Raw genomic sequence first — 21,280 nt, 5'->3', positions numbered from 1 at the left:
AGAAGATTCCTTGACAATATAACCAAAACTCATCGTATTGACAAATCCTACAGGTGAAGAAGAGGATCGACGCCATGATGAAAGTAAAAGGTTTGAAAATATAAACATAATATTAAAAAAAGGTTATAAAATATAAATGTAATAACAACTCCTTATCATATGCGTATAAACTGCATGGTGCTCTTGGCCTGCATGAACTTAAAAGGTGAACGACCCAAAAAAAAAATTGTATTGAACTATGTTGTGACTTGATCCCTATTCATTATAGAAGGTACATAGGCAACTTGAAGGAAAATTCAAGCTCAGTTCAGTAAAAAAGAAAAAAAAACTTTGTATCGAACTACGTTGTGACTGAACCCTATTCATTACCAAGGGTACGTAGGCAGCTTGAAGAAAACTTCAAGTTCAATCCAGTAAAAAAAAAAACCAGTTGAGCCATATTATGGCTTGATCCCTTTCTTAAAGGGTATGTAGACAACTTAAAGAAATTTAAGTTCAATTAGAGGAAAAAGTCACCACCACCTAAAGTGTGACACTAGAAGATTGATAATATTCATCTATGTTAAAGAATGGGACTAAGAATTGAAGACGTCCATCCTTACTAGGGGCAATCCAACAAGTCAAAGAAGTGCAACACTAGAAGTAAGACAGTGCAAGTTAAATACTCATAAGAGCATTGCTCACTTGAAGTTCAACGCTTCATCTTCAAGTCTAAAAGTTCTTCAAAGTCAAGTTCGGAAGTTCAATTGATGCTTCCTCGAATTCAAGTTCGAAGGTTCCACAAAGGATTATTTAAATGCAAGCTTGGAGGCTTCGCTTAAGCCTTATTCAAAATCAAGTATGGAGGATTCGTCGATGTTCCATCTTCATGATCAAGTTTGGAGGCTTTGTGATGCCATCTTTATGCTTAAGTCGCAGAATCAAGCATGACGCGAAAGGCGAAAAGTCAAGTCCAATGCGGAAGGTAAAAAATCAAGTTCAGTGCTCCCGGCTTCACCTCATATGTGAGATTAACTCTGGTTTGCCTAGCTACGCCTCATACGATAGTTCAAATATGGTTCATCTGGCTTCACCTCATGTGAGAGATCAAGTCCGATCCATCTGACTCCACCTCATATGCAAAATCAATTTCGGTTCTCCTAGCTTCGCCTCATATGCGAGATCAAGTTCAATCCCCCTAGCTTTGCCTCATATGCGACTCATATGCGAGATCAAATCCAGTTCTCCTGGCTCCACCTCATATGCGAGGTAAAGTCTGTTCCTCTTGGCTTTGCCTCATATGCGAGATCAAGTTCGGTTCTTTTAACTCCGGCTCATATGCGAAATCAAATCCGATCCTCCCGACACCATCTCACACCCGGCTTTGCCTCATATTCAAGATCAAGTTTGGTTCTACTGGCCCCACCTCATATGTGAGATTAAGTCTGGTTTACAAGGTTCCACTTCTGCCTGTTGGGATTGATGCTCTAAATCTCGTAGGGTTCTATAATTTGTAAATGTATTGAATAAATTTATTGTCTATTTAATAAAATATTTGATATTTATTTAATAAATATATGATATTTTATTCAAATTTTAGTTGCATTAACCACAAACCAATAAACTAACATCCAAGGTCATCTTTTAACTTAAACATGTACGTAGAGACATACGGATAGATCATGTTTAAGTGATAACCTAAATGGTTCGTAATAGATGGACAAGGTTGGGTACTTTATCCCCGTGACACTACAAGTATGGTATGTTTTGTAGGTGTTACAATTGTTATAAAGTGCTACAAATGATCTAATCCTAATCATTTATGTATAGACATGTGAGCAGGGATATTCTATATAAAGGAGTTTGTATAAGATCAGACCACGAAATGTTTAGTCTCATTATATAATACCGTTCATAATAAAGACCTACATTTCACCAGAATGACCATAGGTAACATGACCTGAATCCTGAGTGAGTTGTGAACTCCTACCTATGAGGGTCGGTCCTTTGATTTGTATGGGTGAGAGTGGCCAAATCGTCGATTCAACAAGCCTACCATTTTGGGGATTCGTCTGATTGCAGAGTTGGAAACACAGCTACACAAGAAGAAATTCACTTTTTCCCCGAGGTCAGGGTAAGTAGATAAATTGCTCCCTTAAGGGCTGATTCAAGACTTGAACAATGTAGCGTCAAACCCTCTACTGGCCCGAGAGGAGTTTAGTCATAGTTAGACTATGATCTATTGTTCATTAGAGAGATCAGTGATACTTAATGAGGTAAATGTAACCACAGGGGCAAAACGGTAATTTTGGCCTAGTTGTACTTACGAGCAGTTTGTGAAGGGTCATCGTACTGTTGATTGGTTATATCCAATGGACACACAAATATATCTATAGTGCAAATAGTGCAGCTTTCGGTCTTTAGTAGAATGTTCGACAGTTAATGAATGGTAAATAATTTAATTAAAGAGTTTGGTTAATTATTCATGTACTGTCGTGGCTTCAAGCTACAGGTCCATGAGGTCTCATTGGTAGCTCAATAGGATTAAATTAGAATCAGTTTTTGGATTAACTTGAACTGTTCAAATTAATAGAAGGATTTAATTATATATGATATAATTAAGTTATTTTAATTATATGTGATATAATTAAGTTATTTTAATTATATGTGATATAATTATTATAATGATTTTGATACATTGTAGTTTCAGTGAGAGAAAATAAATATTTGAATATGATTCAAATATTATTAATATGAATTAGATTCATAATTATTAAATTTAATATAACTATGATTTATATTAAATGTCATATGAGAGAGAAAAGAAACTATAGGTTATATTGTATATGATACAATACTAAAACTATAAATTATATGTTATATTTAATATAACATATAATATAATATATATCATGTGATAAGTTAGTTATCACACACACACGCACACACACATATGTATGTATATGTTATTTTTAAACGAGTGAGGGAGTTATAAACTCCCTTCCCCTCTTTTCTCTCCACCTACGTAAGTAGATATATGGATCTTTTAATTATAGATAGGAGATAGTCTAATTCAACCTCACTTACTTGATCTTCATCATATTTTTTTTAGTGTGAAAAAGACAGAAATAGTCATACAAGTTTTGGGTTGGTAAACGATCTACAAACTTCTTCCTCTACGCTCATCTAATTTTCCTCATTCCAAAATAGTCAGAGCCCATCACTCCTGGGTTATCTACCTGAGAATACCGAGGAAACCATTGTGGTTGTGTTCGTATTCTGTTTGAATACCTAAGAATACAGAAAGTCTTCAAATGTATGGTTTTCTAAAACTCTAACTTTTTCTTTTGTTAAAACATGTTGTAGTTTATGTAAATGAATATCTTGTTGTTTATTTACTGTAAAAACTTACATTCAATGAAAAAGGGAAATGGGTTGATCTTGCTTCCGCTCATGGTTCCCTTCAATATGAGATCCTCCACTTTCTTATCTTTGAGATCAAGTCTGGTTGTCTGGCTTTGCCTCATCTGCATGATCAAATTTGATTTATCGTGCTTCACTTAACTGCATGAGCAAGTTCGGTTTACCTAGCTCTGTAACTGGTTTGCCTAACTTCGCCTTACCTACGAGATCAGGTTTGGTCTTTTCTAGCTCTACATCATCTGAGATCAAAGCTAGTAGAACACCAAGGTCAAAGTCACTAGAACACTGGAATCAAAGCCGATAAAACACTAAGCTCGAAGTCGACGGAACACTCAACTCAAGAACTTAAGCCAAAGTTGATGGAATCCTCAGGTTGCAGACTGAGATCGAAGCCAATGGAACACTGAGATCAAGCTAACAATAAACTAAGATCAAAGTCAATAAGACACCAAGCCTAGCAAAAGGCTTGAACTACATCACTATTACGATCATATATGTGCAGAAAAGCCACCATTGCACCAAATAAACAAACATCATAAAGGAATCACTCGTTTCAATCTACTACGAACTCAAGCCACTCCCAGTAGAAATCAGTAAAGCTAAATTCCCCAAGGACATTCATTATGACGTTCTAGCAAGTCTGACCCTCATTTATACAAAGTTCGAGAGTTAAAACTTGATCAGGATTAGGGGCCTCATCGTGAATAGAAGATTGTAAGATCCACACGTTTTTCCCCTGAGTCAAAGGCACTTTTGTTGATAATTTAGGAAGAATCATGTTGTCATCTAAACTTGGCCCACGACCTACAAAAGGGCCAACCAATGACTTTTCCACAAGAAATCCAAGTCCATCTTTTATTAGTCGACCTCTATCTACAAGAATCACGATGTCTTTCACCAGACGACATGCGTTCAGTAAAGTGAACCATCATTCAAAAATTACCACCATAAAAGAACGAGTCTCAATGGCATAATCCAAAGGAAATTAGACATGAAAGACTAAAAATATAGTGAGCTTCACGAGGTTTTATTTTATTCTAAGCCTAAGTGGATGGAGAGTGCTAATTGATGTGATGTAATGACCCGACCTCCTAGCACTCAAGTTAGACCGTTACTAAATACATGCATGCATGGAACTTAAAACGACGCCATTTTTTTTTTGTGAAATAAATGCTAAATAAATAATGTAAGTTCAAAAGTCCTTCATTAAATTTAAATATTAAAAACAAACAATAAGGCACCCATAAATCATAAATGTTGATAAATGAGTCGAAAAACAATTCTTTATAATAAATTTCAAACATCAAAACTGAAAGTTAAGCAAAACATGAAAAGAAATCTAAATCTCATGAGCGGAAGCATAAAACTGGTCCCAGTGGCTCGATCACGGATTCTGTTTGTCAATCACCAGTGCATCTCTACCTTTACCTGAAACAATAACATGAGAAAGGATGAGTATAAAATACTCAATAAGTAACCCCACTACTGGGATCGGGCTAGGCATCTATGTCCTCTAGATGCCTACCCCTAGTGGAACATAAAACTACTCTAGTCCTCATGGGACACATACATAGATGAAAAACTGATTTCTATCCTACTGTTGTTAAGTATGCCCACTATCTCTAGTAAGTCCCGTAGGACCCACAACCTCTGGTGAATCTCGAAGGAAACACAATCTTTTACATCCACATGGTTATGTATATATCTCTTTCGTATACATATAACCCACTTGATGTGGACCTCTTTCGTACACATGGTTATGTATACACATAACCCACTGAGTGTGTACCCCTTTCGTACACCTGGTTATGTATACACCTCTTTCGTATACACATAACCTACTGAGTGTGTACCTCTTTCGTACACCTGGTTATGTATACACCTCTTTCGTATACACATAATCCACTGAGTGTGTACCTCTTACGTACACCTCAGTACCCTCTAGGTATGTATCACTTTCATATACACCAGCCCTAGTACATCTCTTTCATGTACTAGCGCCCTTGGACGTGCATCACTTTCATGCAGTCACATAGTATGGAAAAGAAAATAGATTGCATCTAACTTCATATTACATATAACCCACACCATCACGAGTCCTTTAAAATCTCCTCATTAAGGTCATGTTAATTAACCTCAACATACGTAATTAATCTAGTGTTAATGGATCTACACTAGTACATCACTTTCATGCACTACACTATGTAAACAATCAAGTATTCGAGATTCATAATATATAGTACGGTCTACACATTCTCATAATAAATCACATAACTATATGAATTAGCAAATGTCGAATCCTCATCTAACTTTAAGACATTACAGTAGGAGTGCCACTTAATCTATATTCAAGGGTCATGCTCAATCATCCTTTTTAATATAACTCATAAAATTCTAAACCATGCTCATACATTAAAATGCTTCAGACATATTCTCACATGCTCATATATATTTTCTAAACAGCCCATTAATCGCAGAACATTCAAAATTATTCTTGTAACTAGTCTTAAAATCCTCAAAATAAATCATAAATTTATCGTCCTGCACAAAGGCGATTCCAGTAGTAAGATTACTTACCTTGATGACAAATCTAACAAAAAGTAATCCACACCCTCCTTTAACTTAGTAAAATTCTCGAATCACACCCTAAATCAAAAATAAAAATTAAGTCCGACATTTAGAACTAAATTCCAAATACAAAAATACCTCAAACGCCACAAAACATCTTACCCAAAATATGTGATAATCCATAAATTTGTTCCAAGCTTAGCATAGAGATACCAATCTATTCATAACCCAAAATTAGGAATTTAAAACCAAATTTCCAGCATATTAATCCATTCCAAAGAGCTCCAAGTTCACATTACCTACCATTCACGCTCCAAAATTCCCTAAAGCCAAACTCTAATCTTACTGGACAGTGGTTCCTGACACCTCGAAAGCTCAATCCAAGCTTCACAACATAATTGGTATAACTAAATTAGACCAAAATTCAATGGGTGACCAAACCTATTCAAGAAACACACAAACCTTAGATCTTACCCCAGATTACAAGTTTCCGACGAAAACCCCACGGAAAGGCAGCGGAGAAGGATGAACCGATAACTAGTAGCTGCTACGCCGGCGGACAATGGCTGTAAGGGCGAATCGGAACAGCGCAGGCAGATTTGAACGAATGGTGGCGTGCAACTGGAGGCATGGCGTGGCTCGAGCAGACGACGCAGGGAGAGGCGGTGGCGCGAGGCAACTTCGCGGCTGGGGCGGCGGACGCACGAGTAGAGGGGATTTGGACGAGCGGCTCGGTTGGACGGAGTGATCAACTGGAAGGGGCGACGCGACGGTGAGCGGCGTGGGGTGACTGGCGAGATCTGGTCGGCCGAAACCCCTGAACGGCGAACGACATGATTTGAGAGCAGATCGGTAGCTGGGCGGCTGGCGGCACGCGAGGGTGGGGTTTCAGGCGATGTGAGGAAGAGAGAGGGATTTTTTTTTTAATAAAAGATAATAATAATAATAACAACTTAAAAGAAAATATAATAAACTTTTATTTTAATCTCTCCCTTATTCTACTTTATTTTATTAATTTCTTTTCATTCTCAAAATGAAATTAATTCGTGCCATAAAATCTAAGTTGAATAATTTCAACATCAATCCATTAAATTTTCGTAATTACACTTAAGCCCAAAAATTCTAAAAATACCCTCAATTAATAAAAATTACTGAAATTACATAAATAACAAAAATTCGGGGTGTTAAATGTGATCACCAAAATATGCATCAATCTTATAATATCACCATCCTTAGTACATGATATAATAGGTTGTTTAGACCTTTCTAGGGTCATCCATACATGGATCAAGGAGTGATATAATAGGGTTGTTTAGACCTTTTTGAGGTCATCCCTATATTGATTAAGAGGTGTTATAGTAGGATTTTTTGGACATTTCTGGGGTCATCCCTACGGTGATCAAGAATTGGTATGATAGGGTTATTTAGATCTTTCCAGAGTCATTCCTATGTTGGTTAATAACTGATATAGTAAGGTTGTTTAGACCTTTCCAGAGTCATCCCTACGTTGATCAATAAGTGGTATGATAAGGTTGTTTAGACCTTCTAGGAATCATCCCAATGTTGATCAATAAGTGATATAGTAGGGTTGTTTATACCTTTATGGGATTATCCCTATGTTGATCAAGAAGTGGTATGATATGGTTGTTTAGACCTTTATGAGGTTATTCTTGTGTTGATCAAGAAGTGTTATAGTAGTGTGTTACGACCCTGCAATTGTCTCGAGTATTTCCTGCAAATTATCTCTTCCTATAAAACAGTATTCGCCCACAACTATATGAAATAGGAAAAATTCCAGACAACTCACAAACAATCAAATATGGATATATTCTCATTCAATACGAAGATACTTGAGCACAGAACAACTTAATGATAAAGCTTTCACAAGAAAATAAAATAAAAATGTTGAAAACAATGAAAAGAACATATAACCCTTCAAGGAAGCTCGAAAGCCCTTCCTCTAGGAAAAACTTCCTTATTTTTCTACCTGCCCTTGAATTTCTTTCTTCTTTCTTTTTAAATCCGCAGCTATGGGCCCCACCTTAACCGTTTTCATTCCCCACTATCTCCTTTGCCATTCTAATTGTTGATTCATCACCATCTCTAACCGTATTCTCTCTCATTCTTCCTATTTTACCCCTCATCTTATATGTGTAAACATTTGGAGGTCTTACAATTCCTTCCCTCTCGAAACACACCTTGTCCTCAAGGTGGAAAGTTGAAAACTGTTGTCTTATTGCAGGTGCGGACTCCCACGTTGCCTCACTTTCGGGCAGACCCCTCTATTTCACTAACCATTCTTGCATAGTTGTTTCCCCATTCCATCTTACTCCCAGTACAACTTCCGGACTGATTTGGAGTTCAAATTCTTCTGTTAAAATAGGCAGAATATGGTGGACTTGTTGAGTTTGGCCTAACTTCTTATTGAGTTGTGACACATGGAACACGTTGTGAATGGCTGCCTCGGCTGGTAAATTCAAACAGTAGGCCACCTCTCCAATCTTCTCTACTATTATATATGGTCCATAAAATTTAGGGGATAACTTCTCACTTCTTCTTTTAGCTAGAGTTCGCTACCTGTATGGCCTTAATTTGAGAAATACCTCATCTTTCACCTCGAACTTTAGTTCTTGACGATGTAGATCCGCTTGTTTCTTCATACGATTCTAAGCAATCACCAAGTTTTCCTTGAGAGCCTTCAAAGCTAAATCTCTGTCCTTTAGCTGCCTTTCAGCACAGTCATTAGAGGATTTCTGATCTCCATAGTGTAATATAAGGGGAGGGGGACGACCAAACACTGCTTGGAAAGGAGTGGTTCTGATGGATTGATGAAATGTCGTGTTGTACCATAATTCTGCCCATGCTATCCACTTGTTCCAACGAGTAGGTTTTTCATTACAAAAACATCTTAAATAAGTCTCTAGGAAACAGTTGACTCTCTCGATTTGCCCATCGGTTCGTGGGTGAAATGTCGTGCTCCTTTTAGGTTTTGTTCCCAAGGATGTGAACATCTCCCTCCTGAAATTACTTAAAAAAATTTTGTCCCTATCGGTTGTGATTAATTTAGGAACACCATGAAGTTTAACTACCTCTTATATGAACAGGTCTGCCATTTGTTTCACAGTAAAAGGGTGTTTCAATGGCACAAAATGGCCATACTTGCTAAGTCGGTCGACCACTACAAGGTTAGAATTGAATCCTCCAGCCTTTGGCAGCACCTCTACGAAATCCATAGTCCATTCTTCCAATGTCAGCTCGGGAATTGGTAGCGGATGTAACAACCCAGCCGATGAGAGTGACTCTGCTTTGTTATGTTGCCATATCTCACACCCTTCAACATATCTCTGGACATCAGATTTCATCCCTGGCCAATGTAGCTCCCCATTCATCCTCTTGTATGTCCTTAGAAAACCCGAGTGGCCACCCAATACGAAATCATGAAAGGTGTGTAATATTGAGGGGATAAAATATGACGTTTGTGGGATCACCAACCTACCTTTGTATAGCAACCTTTGATTCTTCCACTGATAAGGTGGTTTCCCTTATGGATTCTCCTTAAGTGTAGGTATGATCTTTTGGAGTTCTTCATCCTCTTCCACTTCCTTAAGGATCAAATTTACATCCACTACGACCGAAGATATTAAACTCTATGATTCAAGTGCCTCTTGAACCCTCAAGTGAGCATCTACTGCTTTTTTGGTCAATCCCGGTTGATATAGATTCTCGAAGTTGTACCCTAGAAGCTTGGTTAACCAACGTTGAAACTGAGGCTGGACCTCTCTTTGTTGAATAAGAAACTTCAATGCCTTCTGATCAGAAATGACGGTGAACTTCCCCCCAAGTAGATAGTGTCTCCATTGCTGGACTGCTAATACCACGGCCATTAGCTCCCTTTCATAAATAGACTTGGCTTGAGCTTTTGAGAAAAGCTTTTGGCTGAAATAGGCCATCGGTTGGTCTCCTTGAGTAAGCACTGCCCCTAACCCTATGCCGGATGCATCAGTCTTTATGATGAATGGTTTGTTGAAGTTAGTAAGGCTAACACTAGGCATGATATCATCTGTCTTTTGAGATCCTCGAAGATTTCGGTGGCTTCCTCTCTCCATCTAAAGTAATTTGGTGAGAGGGGTAGCTCGGGTGCTATATCCCTTCACAAACCGATGGTAGTTGGTCCCAAAAACTCACGTAATTCAGTTATGTTCTTCGGTTGTGGCCAGTTGACCATTGCTTTAATCTTGTATCCATCCGCCTCTACTCCTTGGGAAGAGATTAAAAGTCCCAAATACTGAATTCTTTCTTGACAGAAGACATATTTCTTCTGGTTGGCATACAATTGATGATCCCTAAGGATGCTGAACACTATCCCCAGGTGTGATTCATGTGTAGACATGTTCGGGCTATAAACTAAAATGTCATCAAAGAAAACAAGGATAAATCGATGTAAAAATGGTTTAAAAACCTGGTTCATAAACGATTGGAATGTGGCTGTTGCATTTGTGAGGTCAAAAGGCATGACAAGAAACTCATAATGTCCCTCGTGTGTGTGAAAGGTTGTTTTTTCTATGTCTCACTCCCTCATTCTGATCTGATGGTATCCCGACTTGAGGTCTAATTTTGAGAAAATTGTGGCCCCATATAATTCATCCAATAGTTATTCTATCACCGGTATAGGTAACTTATCAGCTACCGTGGCTTGATTGCTTTCTTTAATCCATACAAAAATACCATCCTCCATCCTTCTTTTTGAATAATAATACCAAACTCAAGTAGGGACTTCTACTAAGTCGTATAAAACCAGTCTGCATCATTTCTTGAACTAACCTCTCTATTTTTTCATTTTGTGTGTGTTCGTACTTGTAGGGCCTTACATTGATGGGGTTAAGTTCCTTCCTTGATAAGAATGTGATGATCTATTGATCTCTGAGGGGGTAGGGTGGATGGAAGCTCGAAAATGTCCTGATTCTATTCCAGAAGAAACTGAATCATTAATAGTAGTTGAGAGTTCATATCAGTCCCTCTCGGCATACTGTTCTGTCTCTTGCTCGATCTTCAGCTGCTGGAAGTCTACTAGGAATCCCAAATCCTCTTCTTCCCACTACTTTTTCAACATTTTGAAGGATACTTCAGCCTTGGTTAGCGATGGGTCCCCTTGCAAAATTATATGAGAACCCTCAGCCCAAAAATCCATAGACGGCCAGTGTATTCCCATAAATCATGTGGAACAAAGCCACGGTATTCCTAAAACTACATTCATCCGACCCAATTCAATTGCCAAAAAGTCTGCCTTCACCTTCAACCCAGGCAAATTAAGTTTTACCCCTTTGCAGATTCCCTTTCCTTCTATTTCACTGCCATTTCCGATCACAACCCCAAACCTTGTGTGTTTCTCTGTTGGAATGTTCAGCTCTCTGGCCATATCTTGGTGGATGAAGTTGTGTGTCACCCCAGAATCAATGAGGACGAGCACTTCTCTTCCCTTGATTTCCCCTTTCAACTTCATGGTTTCTTTTGCTGAGAATCCTAGCAATGAGTTCAGTGCCAACTCTGGCTTCTCTCCTACTTCTGCATTGTTTAGCTCCAGCTTTTCTTCTCATTCTTCGCCTTCCTCTCCCCCTGATTCCTCCTCTTCATTACTAATGAACAACATTAGTTGGCGATTCTCTCGAAACTTACATTTATGGCCGGTGAATATTTCTCGCTACATCTGAAACAAAGTCCCTCGTCGAGCCAATCTCTGAATTCGGCATCAAATAGACTTTTCACAGATGCTTCCTTCTTCGCAGGAAAAGATTTAACAGGTATTGTAACTTGTTTCATCGGTAACACTTCATTTCCCTTCATTTGGGCCTTCTCGGTCAGTTCTCTCTTCCCCTGATGGGCCTCACGTTCGCTCAGCCCATTAACTCCCAGATCCTTGAGCGCGATTTTAAGAGCCAAATTCTTATCATTGACCAGTTGGGCTTCTCTCATACAATCGTCCAACATTTTCGGGTTGCGACTGATGACTTTAGCTTGCACGGTCGGCTCTAACCCATCCAAGAAGGCATCTCGTAAAACCTATTTAGATAACTCCGGCAGCGGCGCAGAGTAAGTTACAAACTTCTTTACACAATCCGAGTAAGTCCCTTCTTGTTTGATTTTTAGTAATCGGGCGCACAAACTTCCTTCTTCCACCTTCCGACAATGGTCGAACAACCTTGTTTTCAGTTCTTCCCAAGTGGTTATTGCTTGGCGATTGTTACTCCAATGAAACCAATCCACTTCATCAGGAGCGAAGCTGACGATGACCACTTTCACCTTCTCGGCATCGGTGAATTTGTGGATTTCAAAATAATGTTTCGCTTGATAAACCCAGGACTTGGGGTTCTCACCTGTAAACATCAGAATTTCAAGGCGTTTATACTTACCTTTGTCTGCTCTGGTTGCAAGTCCTGCGTGGGATGGCTCAGTCTCTTTCGCTTTACCTTTCGCCTTGGTCACACTACTATCAGCGAGCGTCGACTCCTCTCTCTTCCTGGTAGTGTTTCTCTCCCTCACTTCCTCGGTTAAATCTCTCTAAATTTTTGCACAATCCACTTAGCAACTCTCGTATTCCAGCCATCTCCTTCTCGGCCGACTCCATCCTTTCTTTGAATTGTTTTTTAGCCATTCTTCGTGTCTTCCCCAAGTTTACGGCTCTGATACCACATTGTTACGACCCTGCAATTATCCCGAGTATTTCCTGCAAAATATCTCTTCTTATAGAACAGTATTCGCCCACAACTATATGGAATAGGAAAAATTCCAAACAGCTCACAGACAATCAAATATGGATATATTCTCATTCAATATGAAGATACTTGAGCACATAACAACTTAATGATCAAGCTTTCAGTAGAAAAGAAAATAAAAATGTTGAAAACATTGAAAAGAACATATAACCCTTCAAGGAAGCTCGGAAGCCCCTCCTCTAGGAAAGACTTCCTTATTTTTCTACCTGCCCTTGAATTATTTTCTTCTTTCTTTTTAAATCTGCAGCTGAGGGCCCCACCTTAACCGTTTTCATTCCCCGCTATCTCCTCTACCATTCCAATTGTTGATTCATCCCCATCTTTAACCGTATTTTCTCCATTTCTTCCTATTTTACCCCTCATCTTATATGGGTAAACAATTTGAGGTCTTACATAGTGTTGTTTATATGTTTATAGGGCTATCCCTATGTTGATCAAAAAGTGGTATGATAGGGTTGTTTAGGCCTTTATGGAATCATTCGTGTGTTGATCAATAAGTGTTATAGTATAGTTGTTTAGATCTTTTTGATGTCATCCCTATGTTGATCAATAAGTGGTATGATAGGGTTGTTTAGACCTTTACAGGGTCATCACTATGTTGATCGACAAGTTTTATAGTAGGGTTGTTTAGAGCTTTATGAGGTTATCCCTACGTTGATCGAGAAGTGGTATGATAGAGTTGTTTAGACCTTTCTGGAGTCATCCCTATATGTGTCCAGGCAACAGTCACGTATCAAGGCAGGAAAAAAGAACCACCCACCTTTTGCAAGATATGCGGAAGTTAACAAAGAAAAGTTACTCATTCAAATGCAAGTTACCAGTAGCCTTAATTCCTGTTATAAAAAGGGGGGAAGTAATAGGGGCAACTGAGCAAACTTAAAATAGAAATCCTCCAAATTTAGAAAATGAGTGAGAAGTAAATAATAATAATAATAAAAATAAAAGAGTTTAAGTGTGAAAAAAGGTATAAAAAAAAAGAAATTAAAAGAAAGAGAGGAAAAAAATAAGAAAAAGAAGAAAACATAAAGAAAAGGAAAAAAATAATAAAGAAAGAGAAGAAAAATAAAAAATAAAGAAAGAGAAGAAAAATAAAAAAAAGGTGAAAAAAAAGAAGAAAAGAAAAAGAAAAAGGGAGAAAAAGTTTTTTTAAAAAAAGAAAAAATATTTTTAAGAAACCCTCAATTTCATTTTTCCCCCTCTTTCACCGAGTTGTCGCCTTCCTCATTCTCTCTCCCATCTCACACACACATTATCTCTCACTCTTAGCCATGACCAATGCCTGTAATGATTCTCAATTGTCACACATCAGTCGCCACCTGTCTCATTCCCCCCCCCCCCAACTTTTGCCAATGTGCGTCTATCGACTGTTTGCTTTGTTCACTCAAGCCAGCCCCCGTCGGTCATTTTTCTGCGTGAGGACTCATTGTTGCTCGATGTCAAATTGAGCCAAGCCTCCATCTTCGTTCCAGCTTCTGGTTGCGTGGGCAATCGTAGCCCAGTCACGCTACTCTGTCGTCGTTCTCGTCCAGTCACCATCCTCTATACGGTCGTTGCCCCTGTGGTCGTCCAGCCGCTTGACACTCCACCTCTGACAGTTGGCAGAAACTCGAAAATGTCTAACTTCGATGAGACCTTACTCCTTACCCTGACAAGTTGAATAATTTCCAACATAATCGCAGTGAATGTGGAAGGTAGAAAAGCGGAGAACAACAGGTGCTATAGACACAGTATTTGGTCAGGCTCAATTTTTAAAAATTACGTTTTGTTTTGTCTTTCTTTTTAATAGAGTTTTTTTTATTAAAAAAAAAAATCTAAAAGGATAATAATTTTTTATATAGAGAGAGAAATAAAAGATAAGTAAAAAGTGTTGGGATCAGTGTTCTAATTATCCCGGAGTCTTGTCTTTTGTAAATTGTACACATTATTATGAATAAAATCAGAGTTATTTTATTTTGCATTTACTCATATCCAATAAACAAAGCTTCATGGTTATTGTATGTAAACTTAAGCATGTATATGAGATATACATATAGATCATACCTTAAGGGATGACCTAAAAAGGTTTGTAGTATAAGGATTAATAAGGGATACCTGATCCTGGTGACACTACGGATACAGCCCATTTTGTAGAGGTTTGCAAGTGCCGTGAACTACTACAGATGGTTGATCCTGATCATTCATATGAAGACATGCGAGTGGGGGTGTTCTATACAAAGAGTTTGTATAAGACCGGACCACGAGATGATTCGTCTCTTTATATAACACCATTGATACTTGAGACTTACATCTCACCTAAACGACAATAGGTGACATGACCTTAATCCTTAAGGTTTTGGGAACTCCTGCCTTTGATGGTGGTCCTTTGATTGGTATGGATGAGAGTGGCCAGATTGCCAACTCAACAAGCCTATTTTATGGGGATTTGTTTGTTTTGGGAGCTAGGAACTCAATTACACGAGATGGAATTCACTCATTCCCCAAGTAGGGGTAAGTAGATAAATTGCTCCCTTACGAATTGATTTCAGATCTTAAACATTGTGGCCACAACTTATCTTTGGAAGAGATGACTCAGTCATAGTAAGACTATGACTTATGTTCATTAGAGGGATCAATGGTACTTAAGGAGTTAGATGTAACTACAAGGGCAAAACAGTAAATTGGCCCAACTGTACTTACAAGCGATCTGTGAAGGGTTATCGCACTGTTGATTGGTTGCTATAGACACAAAATATATTTGTAGTAAGGAGAGTGCAGTTATCGATCTTTAGTGGACTGCCCGACAATTAACGGATGGTAGATCCCGTGACTAAAGAGTTTAGTCAGTTATTCACGTACCATTGGAGCTTCAAGCTACAGATCCATAAGGTTCCCTTGGTAGCTCAATAGATTCAAGTTGGGAATCAGTTTTTGGGGTTGATTTTAAATGTTCAAATTGATAAGAGAAAATTCGAGTATATGTGATATAATCGGTGTGATGTATGAGATATATCAAATGGAGGATTAATGTAAATATGATTTACATTAAGTATCATAAAATAGAAAAAGAACTATGGTCTGTATATTTCATGAGATGAGATATTAAAACTATAGGTTATAAATATAACATGGTAAGTTGGTTATCATATTTATTTATAATAATAATAATTATTGGAAAATTATCTACTTTTCTCCAATAACTAATTGAGTGGAAGGTTATTGGTGGTGTTATGGTAACCGTGAGTTAAAAGAAAAAACATTTTCCTAAATTTAGGAGAGTTGCTTGATTTGAAAAAATAACTCACATATTGCTATCAAGTGAAATCGTTTCACTAAACGATAGCTTATAGAGAGACTAAACGATTGTGGAGTGTCACTATACGTAGTTCATTCAGCTGACCGTAGCTAAACGATCGCAGAGGCATTGTCTATACGATAGACTGCCTATAGGATTGTATCAATAGCAACGGAATAACTAGGATCATCTAAGCATTCAAATTCACTAATTTTGGCATAATATAATGCATGCTTTTGCAGGAAAAATGGATTTCGAGACATACCTCTTGTAGAACTTCTTCAAAGCTCCATCTTCAGCTGCAATCTTCTCCATATCTTGTTGTAGACCACCTCAAGATCCTCCCCACTATTCTCTTGGTGCTCTAGATTGAGTTGTAGGACTCAAAACAAGCTTAAATCAAGGGATGAAGGAGAAAAGCTCACTGTAACAATCTTGTTGAAGAACCATTCTTCTAACCGAATTTTCTCTCAAAATTCTGTAGATTGCATGCCCGATTTTCACTCCAATCTTCTCATTATATTGCAGATCAACATGAAAATAGAAGAGCTGCATGAGTTGCAGCTCATGCTTGGAGAAGACAAGGCAAATATGTTGCTTCATGTGTGAGCTACTTTAAAGATGGATAATGGAAAAACTCATTTTTCCATTTTGTGTTTTTTTTTTCTTTTCCTTTTTCAATTTTATCTAAAAATCAAATTTTGATTTAAAAAATCTATTTGATTTTTAAAATGAAAAATTAATTAATTTCATAAATTAATTATTAAATAAGACTTAATTAATTTAATATCAAATATTAAATTAATTTTAACACATATCAATCTTTATATATTTAAATCATATTTAGATATATAAATTTTCCTATTCCGTTTAATTCTAAAATTAAACATGATTATATCTCATATAATTACTAATTCCCTTAATTTTAGTTTGAACGTTTCAAATTAACTTATCATGTTATTCTAGAGCTAGTCCGTTATGAGCTAGTAGGGGGACCTCGCGGACCTATAGATCATGGGCTCCAACGATCCAAGATTAAATGGCTAAACTCATTAGACCAGATTAATCTCCATTTGTTAACTAATGGGTCATTCCACTAAAGGCCATAGTTGCACTCCCCTCACTGTAGATATATTATGTCCACATGATTTAACCATAATCAGCAAGTCGACCCTTCACAGATTGTTCGTAATAATGGCTGGGTCAAATATCTATTTTACCCCCAAAATTACGTCTTATTCCTCGAGTCCCTACTGATCTTCTAATGAAAAACTGGTTTGTGATCCAATCACCAAAACAAACTTTCTCAGCCTAGTGAGAGGGTGGAGCCCCTTGTTCAAGACCTGGATTCAATACTTGAGAAAACAACCTTTCTCTTATCCCTAAATTGGGTAAGCGGGAACTCTGTCTTGCACCTTATGTCCCCAGCTATCTATCCGGTCTTACCCCTAAAATGGGAGTCTTATTAAGTCGGCGATGTTGAGCGAACCCTTAACTATGCAAATCTAAGGGCAATCCCGAATAAACAGGAATTCATAGTTAGCTTAAGATTAAGATCGAGTTACCTAGGTCATCTAGGTGAAATAGTCAGTCTTAAACAGTAAACAGCGTTATAAAGTAAGAGTGACTTATTTATTGGTCCTGATCTTATGTAAACTCATTGTATGGAACGCCTCCACTCCTCATATCATAACATGTACGAATTAGGATCACGCGTATGTAGCACTTTACAACTCTTTGTAACAACTACAGAGTAGGCCGCATCCAATGATGTTACCAGAATAAGGTACCAACCTCATTCATGTACCATAGATCATTTTGACTATATACTCGAATGCGATCCACTCTTATGTCTCCACATAAAGTTCAAATCTCATATAATAGTCATGGGTCTTAGTTTATTGGATTTAGACTTTCATACAATTTATGATATCAATAACAAGTATATTGATAATAGAAAATGTTTATCATTTTACAAACTGCGAGTTTTTAGGACATAAAACCCAACACTGCCTTCTTCTACACGATTGAGCATTCGTCTATACGATAGACATTTCTCATCTCCCACTTGCTTAATCATCTACATGATTGTTGTTTCTCCAGTCTCTTCCTCTAACCAAGTCCATACAGAGCCCACACTTATGGATTCTCACACAAAAAATCTAAGGTAACCATTGTGGTGATGTTCTCACTCAACTCAACGAAGGTTGAGGTTTTGGAGGCCGTTCGTTGTGTGTTCGCGTTGTTCGTGTGGTGGTTGTTATTGATCGTGTTGTGTTACGGTCATTGTGTTCGAGCGTTCGTGTATTGCTATCTTGGAGACTGAACGAGCGTTCGTGATCGAGGGAGTTTGAAGAATGAGTCTTCAAAAGTATATGTTTTAATTTCGTGATCGTGTTGTGTTACGGTCATTGTGTTCGAGCGTTCATTTTATAAGCATGTTGTAATTTCGTATTGTGCATGACCTGTTAGTTTATGTTTTGTGACTATAATTGTTTACGCTCAATTTTGAATGGAAGTTGGAACGATCATTCTGTTGCTCATGGAAATATTCATGTCTGATTTCCTTTAATTAGTATCAGAGTCAGGTTGTTCTGATGTTTCAAATTTCATTTTTGTTTTGAACTTCTTTTACAGTCGTGGTGGGTTTTCTGCATTGCGGTTAAGTGTTAAATGCGTTTGTAGATGGATGTTGATGAATGTTTACGGATTACTTGCCTCTGTTTAAAGCTTTCTTTAAAATTACAAAGTATTAATTTGTAAGGGGCCCCTGTGTTTTTTGGCATAATTAACAGGCAATCAAGTTTTTAATTCAAAGTGTTTGAGTTGGTTGAGTCATTTGTGATGAAGTTTCGAAGCATGGAGATACGATTCTTAGTGAGGAAGAAGACCAAAGTTGGTCGTATCGTGTAGCCTCAGGTAAACGATTGTTGTAGATTTTTCTGCACGATCGTATAGTACTTACTAACAATCATTTAACTAATGCTAAATGATGGGGTAAAGTGTTTGCTCTATCATGTAGTGTTGGTTTCCCGATTGTGTGGACACTGGAGGTAAACGATCGAGTGGGAGCATTTGATGCTTATTGTTTAATAAAAGGCGTGCACTAAATGATCGTGTAGTTAGCGTGCTTTATTGCATAGGCACTGACTACACGATCACATACCTCGCGCTTGCTTAGCGATCGTTTAGACAATCGTGCTTCACCGCATTGTTGTCCTTTAGATGATCGTTTAAGGCTTGTGTTGCACGATCGCGTGCCTCATGCTTCATCGCATGGTAAAGGTATACGATCATTGCTAAATGATCGTTTAGCTAAAAAAGGGTAGGTAAATGATTGAGTAAAGCGTTTACTCTTTCGCATAAGCAATCGCTCAGAGTTGGTACACGATCAGTGGAGACGCGTTTCTTCGCCCGGACGATTCAAGACCCGGTTCGCCTGTTTGAACCGATGACTCTTTGCTATATGTAATAATTAGCTTTAGTTTTGGATTTGAGGCTAATTATCCCGATTCATCAACCTTTGCTTAATATACACGTGATGTATGTGGATTATATGACATAATGTATGACATGTAGTTTTTGAAACTCACCTTAGGTTGTGCAATTATTCATGCATCATATACTATAAGTGTTATAATATGGCATGATAAAATTACAAGAGAGCATGCGCATGCATCGTGAAATATAAGAGTTATATTTATGCATGCAATAAGCATATTCATGCATCATTTTTATATTATAAGCATTATAGTATAAGGGTGAATGGAAACATGTTTGCTTGGTTCATTTCTTGTTTGTATAAGTGTTATATAAAAGTAGTATTGAATGAACAATGTATGGAGCATGACACTTAGGCTTGTTTATAAAAGTTATTGATGCCTTGTATGTGTTTGCTTCATGTTGTGGATGGTTTTGGTTGTTTCTGTTATAAGCGTTATAATGGAAATTAGAACTAAAATCGATAAATCAGAGTTGCATGTGGACTTAGATGAACTCATTTTTTAAAAGAGTTTTAAAATATGATTGAGATTGAGCAAAGTTCAAGGTTCTAATGGGATTAGCAACCTAGTTTAATATTTTTAAATCGGTTTAATAGGATTAAATTGATTGGCATAAAAGATTAAGATTGTATTAAATATATCGATAAGGACCTTTTATCTAAGGTAGGTTATGTCTAGGCTGGGGTACTTAAACTGACGGAAACGGAACACCCTTACCTGGGAACCTACCTAGAAAAGTGAGTTAGATAGATTTTCTACAAGCATGCAATTTTTGGTCAAAAACTCCGTTAAAGAGTTTAATGGATGATGATTAAAAGTTGTTCAACTATCAATGGTAAAAGTTACTCTTGGGCAAACCTAAAAATTCACTTAATTAAAATTCATAGCCGTGTTTTTTCTAAGTAAACTAAACCCTAGGTTATAAAATACTCAGTGGGAGGAAGAGATGTATATGATATGTCAATGATTCCACTCACATTTCTCCCTAAATGTTCACACTGCAAGATTCATGTTTGGCCTCGTTGTGGCCTGAGAGCATCCCCCTTCGGATGGTGTTTACATAAGTCAATATCAAGGTGGATGGAAAGAGTGTTTATAGTAAGTGGGTGAAGGGTGTGTGTCAATACATCCGGCGGTCTCCTTCACTTGTTCGCACTGTGAGATCATTCTTGCACTCCCTCGTGGCACCCTGGGAGCGTTCCCCTTCTGATGGCTTTTGTGTAGTTGGTCAATATAAAGGTGAACTCCATAAATGGATAGGGTCACTTTAGTTTATGCCCCAATTAGATTTTTTCCCCTTTGTATTGGCTGCTTGAGGCGGAACTCTAGGGCCTAAAATGATGGATCACACTTACGGGAAATTATTAAGTAAGTTAAAGATTTATTGACCAAATCAATGATGGCTAGTTGTTATAGAAGCAAGAGTTGTTATGGTATTAATGGCTAGTTGAGAATGTCTCAATTCACAGGATGGATAAATTGACCACCCTTCGGCGGCTTTTGTCCTACTCCTAAACCTTTGAAGCGTCATTGTGAAACTAGATGTCACACGGGGTTCATGTTAGCTTTGCTAAATCGTATTGGATGTTGTATGTTTTTTCAATGAGTATTTGCTTAAAACCTAACGTAGGTCAATGTGTTTTGGTTTTCAGCAACATGTTTAATTTTCCATTAAATTCCACTAGTTTGACGATTTCATATAGTGGAAGAGTCCTTTAAAACATATTTCGTGGTAAATGACCTCGAGTTTTTCATGGTTGAGGAGT

At 37.6% G+C, this 21,280-nt stretch overlaps 1 long non-coding RNA gene across 1 annotated transcript; it reads right to left on the bottom strand.

The window, feature by feature from the left end:
* Nucleotides 1-3,130: 3,130 nt before the first annotated feature.
* LOC120092946 lies at nucleotides 3,131-6,927 on the bottom strand. Its single transcript, XR_005486229.1, has 4 exons — nucleotides 6,445-6,927; nucleotides 5,980-6,355; nucleotides 3,392-4,830; nucleotides 3,131-3,270 (listed from the first exon to the last, which is right to left on the bottom strand). It is a non-coding gene; the product is annotated as an uncharacterized LOC120092946 (long non-coding RNA).
* Between the last annotated feature and the right edge of the window lie 14,353 nt (nucleotides 6,928-21,280).

This window comes from Benincasa hispida, chromosome 12, assembly GCF_009727055.1.
Source record: "Benincasa hispida cultivar B227 chromosome 12, ASM972705v1, whole genome shotgun sequence".
Lineage (NCBI taxonomy): Eukaryota > Viridiplantae > Streptophyta > Magnoliopsida > Cucurbitales > Cucurbitaceae > Benincasa > Benincasa hispida.
Note: the sequence above shows the minus strand (reverse complement) of the source record. Positions and strands in the feature narration are given on the sequence as shown.